This window comes from Oreochromis niloticus, linkage group LG4 (genome assembly GCF_001858045.2).
Source record: "Oreochromis niloticus isolate F11D_XX linkage group LG4, O_niloticus_UMD_NMBU, whole genome shotgun sequence".
Taxonomy (NCBI): domain Eukaryota; kingdom Metazoa; phylum Chordata; class Actinopteri; order Cichliformes; family Cichlidae; genus Oreochromis; species Oreochromis niloticus.
This window is the reverse complement of record NC_031969.2, coordinates 11,562,802-11,567,606: the sequence shown is the minus strand read 5'-3', so window position 1 is coordinate 11,567,606 and position 4,805 is coordinate 11,562,802.

Here is a 4,805-nt window from a genome sequence, read left to right as displayed (position 1 = left end):
CAGATAATGTTTCTATCTTTATTTTTTGAGATGTATAAGGCCCCAGTAACAGAAACCTAGAGCCTAGCGACCACCGGGCAACCACCAGTCAAGAAAGGCAAAAAGGTTGCGAATGGTTGCTGGATGTTGCTAACAGTTTCTAGCGCGAAACTGCTCACAAAGAGGTATACAGTGCTGCACCGAAATACCCCCTCATGATTGCTTTGGATGCTAGCTGGTTTCTAGCTGGTTGCTGCGGCAAACAGTTTGTTTGCATGGAAGATGCTTGCTAGTCTGCAAATACTCATAAACCACTTGACAAGCGGCAGTGAAACAGTGAAAGTGTGATGCACACTAGAAACACAGAATGTATTAACAGTGGGGTATTGGATATTTTGAATGCTGCAAATCATCCAAAGACATGGGACAGATGAGTTTCACTAAAGGACAAAGATATATATATATATATATATATATATATATATATACATAGTGATGGAAACATAAGGTCAAGGTGTCACTACTTATGCTGAGATGCTCCTTCTGTCTTCTCCAGTACATAAATGACTGGTATAGATGGGACAGGCAACTGAGGCAAATGTTAACACCAACTGGAAATCTGTATCGTCTGTAAGTGTGTGTGTGTGCTTTCAATATGTTACGTAGTAACATTTAGATATATAGATCGCCTGAGACACTGCGCTAAGATCTTTTGTGTCCAAATTCATTCATCATGAAGATAACAGATGACATCATTCCCAGTACTGATTTATCTTGTTAGCTGAGAGCTCACTGTATTAAGAGCACACCTGTCTACAAGGAAAAAGAACATTATTAAATACTGTAAGTTATTTTACTTACTTTAACAAAGAACTGTTGAAGAAAGATGACGTTTTCACATCCTTTAAAAAGATTCTGAACTTGATTGATATCGCCAACAGAGCATAACAAAAAAAGTTGATATTTAGAGTACTTTTAGGATTCTCTCCATAACAACATCCACTAAAACCAAGGATGTATTACATTCAACAATATCTGCATGCAAGAAGCAAAAGGCTCGGGTAATGGACACATTTTATTGAAATGGATCAGAAAGAGAGTCCTAGTGCAGATCTCCTTGTTCTCGTCTGATTTGTGTTCTAGATTATATTTTTACAAAAAAGCACAATCAGCAAGCTGGTTGCTGAGATGACACGTGTTTTATTCCCGCATAAAGATAAAAGGCTCTTTGATCTCTTTTTGTACCATTTTGTTTAAAGCTCTTTATGCCATCATGAATATTTAATTGTCATTTTACAGTGTGACAGGCAATTCAACTGGTCTCGCTTAAAGAGAGAGAGATATTACGGCTTTTTCCATCACATTAATGCTTGAAGTTGTATTCTCCCTTTATGGAACCGCTGGAATCCACACTCAGCCTTTTCTTTCATGGCCCGAGGACTTGATATCTTTTCTTTTCTTTGAATTTTTTTTCTTTAAAAAAAGAAAGAGCCCGCTGATAACTCTTCCAAGTGATGGCATGCAATAATTCCTTGTGCCTGTATTTCATTATTCTTCTTATAATTTAATTTTTCTCAATGTTATCATAATCTTCTGGGGTGGCTTCAGGGTTCAGCGTGATTGTTCGGTGGGTGACTGACAATATGTGGGTCGAATAGTTTTTGAGAGGGTTTGTAAAAAGAAAAATATCATCGTGGATTGATATTGGTTTTCTGGCAAATTCTCTGTATTTATCCAATTTCATCTCATTCCTTTCTTACTTTGCTGTACGGCAGGATATTCCCAGCTACTCTTTGCAATATGTTGATGCTGCCATGGTAATCAGGATAACAAGAAGATGAGAGCAAGAGGAAACAGAAAGAGTGGGGAACAATCTTCTGAGACAAAAAATGTTTGTTGCTTAAAACCACTTTCCTTTTGGAAAAGTACGTTCTGTGGCAGCTGATGATTGTAGAAGATGGTTATTTAGAGAATAACCCTCATATTACAAGAATTCCCAAAGAAAGTGGTGACAGGGGGCTCGGCATTTTTACAGAAAATACCAAAACACTGTTTACTTCCAGCGTCACTGCAGCCTCTGTATTTACATGCTCTGCTGCAGTTATCTGGCAGGCCTGACACTGTGATCACAAGTTAAATAGCATGCTGCCTGACACAAATCACCCTGCCTGCTGAAGCATGTATTGGAAATCAATTCTGTGCAGGCAAGCCATACAGCACTGGAGAGGGGCTTTCCGATGTCCCTGTTTTGCCTTATGAGCTAAAGAGGTAAATACCATTGCTATGCTAAGTTCTTGTTAAAACAATAGAATCCCAGGAAATAAATGTTAAGTGAGAGTCTTTGTTTTTTACATTTTAAATGCCTGATGGAAATCAAAAATTGTTATTCCCTTTTTTCAGATAGAATATGCAAGAAAATCAAGCAAAAATAAATGAGATCCATGAAACATGATCAGCCAAACCTGATCTGTTGTCCTGTGTACATTTGACACTATTGCCTTACTTTTGCTTGTCTGTCATGAAACTACAGAATGCTTATTTTAGACCAAATTTGGGTTTAAAATATATAGGAGACCGGGGATAGTTGTAACGTGGGTCAGTTGTAACACTTCCGAAGTTTTTTTTTTTTTTTTTACTTTATTTCAATTTGTAATAGCATTATCTGCTTTGCAGTTAAACTCATCAAACTTAAATTATGTTATTTGTATGTCTATGGGGATATATTCTGTGTAGGTCTTTAGTGCTAATGTTTTAGCCGTTGGCTGTATTGTTAGCTAGTTCTTGGAAATAGGAGTCTGGGTCAGTTGTAACAGCAACAGTCTGGGTTAGTTGTAACAATAATGTAAATGTTACAACTTACCACACTATTACTTTAACTTATATTACACAAGTTGGGGCAGTGACACCAGCAGAGAGAGGTTCACTGGTCACCTTTGTATATGCGGTTAATGCCATTGGCAACACAATTCCTCCACTGTTTGTGTTCCCACGCATACATTATGGAGACACTGTGTCAGAGATGGGCCAGTAGGAAGTATTGGTAGTGGAAATCAGGATGGGTGCAAGAAACAGATTTCCTCATCTTTCTGAAGCACTTTGCAAACCACATCAAGGTAAGCCATGAAAAAAAGTAATGGAATTGCGATGCTGGTGCACAACTACATTTTTTCAGCTTCATTGTTATGTTCAAAAATTGGTGCAAGAGTTGTAGGTTACAATGCCCACTGAGCCAATGAGGCCAAACTCAAGGAAGACCAACCAAAATTAATGAAATATTCAGTTGCAGAAAATTCCATAATTTGTCTTTTTTGGGGGGTTGGAATATGTTCAAAAGCTAGATTCCTGCATTCTGTCACACACACACAGCTACATAAATGGCTCTAAGGCATTCATGTGTTGAATAAAAAAAGATTGTTAACATTTTGTCAGTACCCTTATTTCATTGTGTTACATTTCACCCCAGGATATGTTACAACTAACCCAGACAAGGGGGTAATTGTAACATTTCACTCTTTGTGTTTGAGACCATACCATGCAATGAGTAATTGTGCTGCAGAGAAAATAGCTGTACTATTTAATAGCAGAGACATGTAAATACTTTAAAAGAGCTCCAATTTACAGACAGAAATGTCAAAAATGTTAACTATGCCCGGTCTCCCCTACGGCTTAAAAGTTTAAAGGGAATATTCAAGCTAAACGGCCCACAGTATTCATGCTGACTGTATGAATACTGTGGGCCGTTCCCTCAGTTTGATAGCTACTATTCACAGAGCCCAGCTGTACAATGGGGCAAACCAGATATTATAACTCCTTCCTCTTCTTCATGGAGCACAAATGACAGAAACTGCCCAGAAACAGGCCCAGATGCATCTTTTGGAGTGTGTGAGACTGTGTGAATGTTGTATGAATGTTTGTGCGACTCGATGAATGAGACTTGAAGTAGAAGCTGACAAGAAAGGTGCTATTTAATTTACAGTTTTTTCTGATTGTTTAAGCACATTTTTTGTAACTATTGGCTATTTTTGCAAAACTCTACACACAAATAAGAAAACCTGTCACCCAATTATCAAAACATTGTAGTTCTCTTGCAAAAGCGAACACAGCTAGATTAACTCTTCACACCTTCGTAAAAATGGTGTTTTCGTATCAAACAGTACACACAAGCTATCATCTACTAAGCACACAATGCGGCAACTGCACACTGATGGTATGAATACAAAACACATCTGACTTTTGCTTTCTCTGTGCACAAGGTAGGCCATGTCAGTTTGAGCTCATACTTTTGTCATAGATCCGTAAGCATAGAGGGATCCAAATTTCAAGTACTGGTTTTTATTCACACACATCAAAACAAACACAAGTGTTTATTTCCAAGTATAGGATTATTTGCAATCACCATATTGACTATATGGGTTTCTTGGTCTGCAGTGAACATGCTTCCTCTGCCCCCAGCATCTGGTCGTCTAGCAATTCTGTAAAGTAACAATTTCAGTATTTTTACATCTATGCTATTGTTGTGTTTCTCATTAGCATGGCAGTGCTACAAGTCTTAGTGCAAAGTGACTGTACTAACCAACTGTCATTTCAAAATGTCCTTATGATGCTTGCTACAGTGTAGCGGCTTGAGTTAGGCTGAACCCGTTGGCCAGCTTCCCTCAGCGTCACTCCATGGTTGATTACATGGTCCACTATTGTAGCTCTGATGTCATCAGCAATTCTATTTCTTACTCTTCTTACCCTTCCTCTCCCCCCTCCTCTCCTCTCCCCCTCCTCGTCCTCCTCTCCCCCCTCCTCGTCCTCCTCTTGCTCCTCCTTGTCCTTGTCGT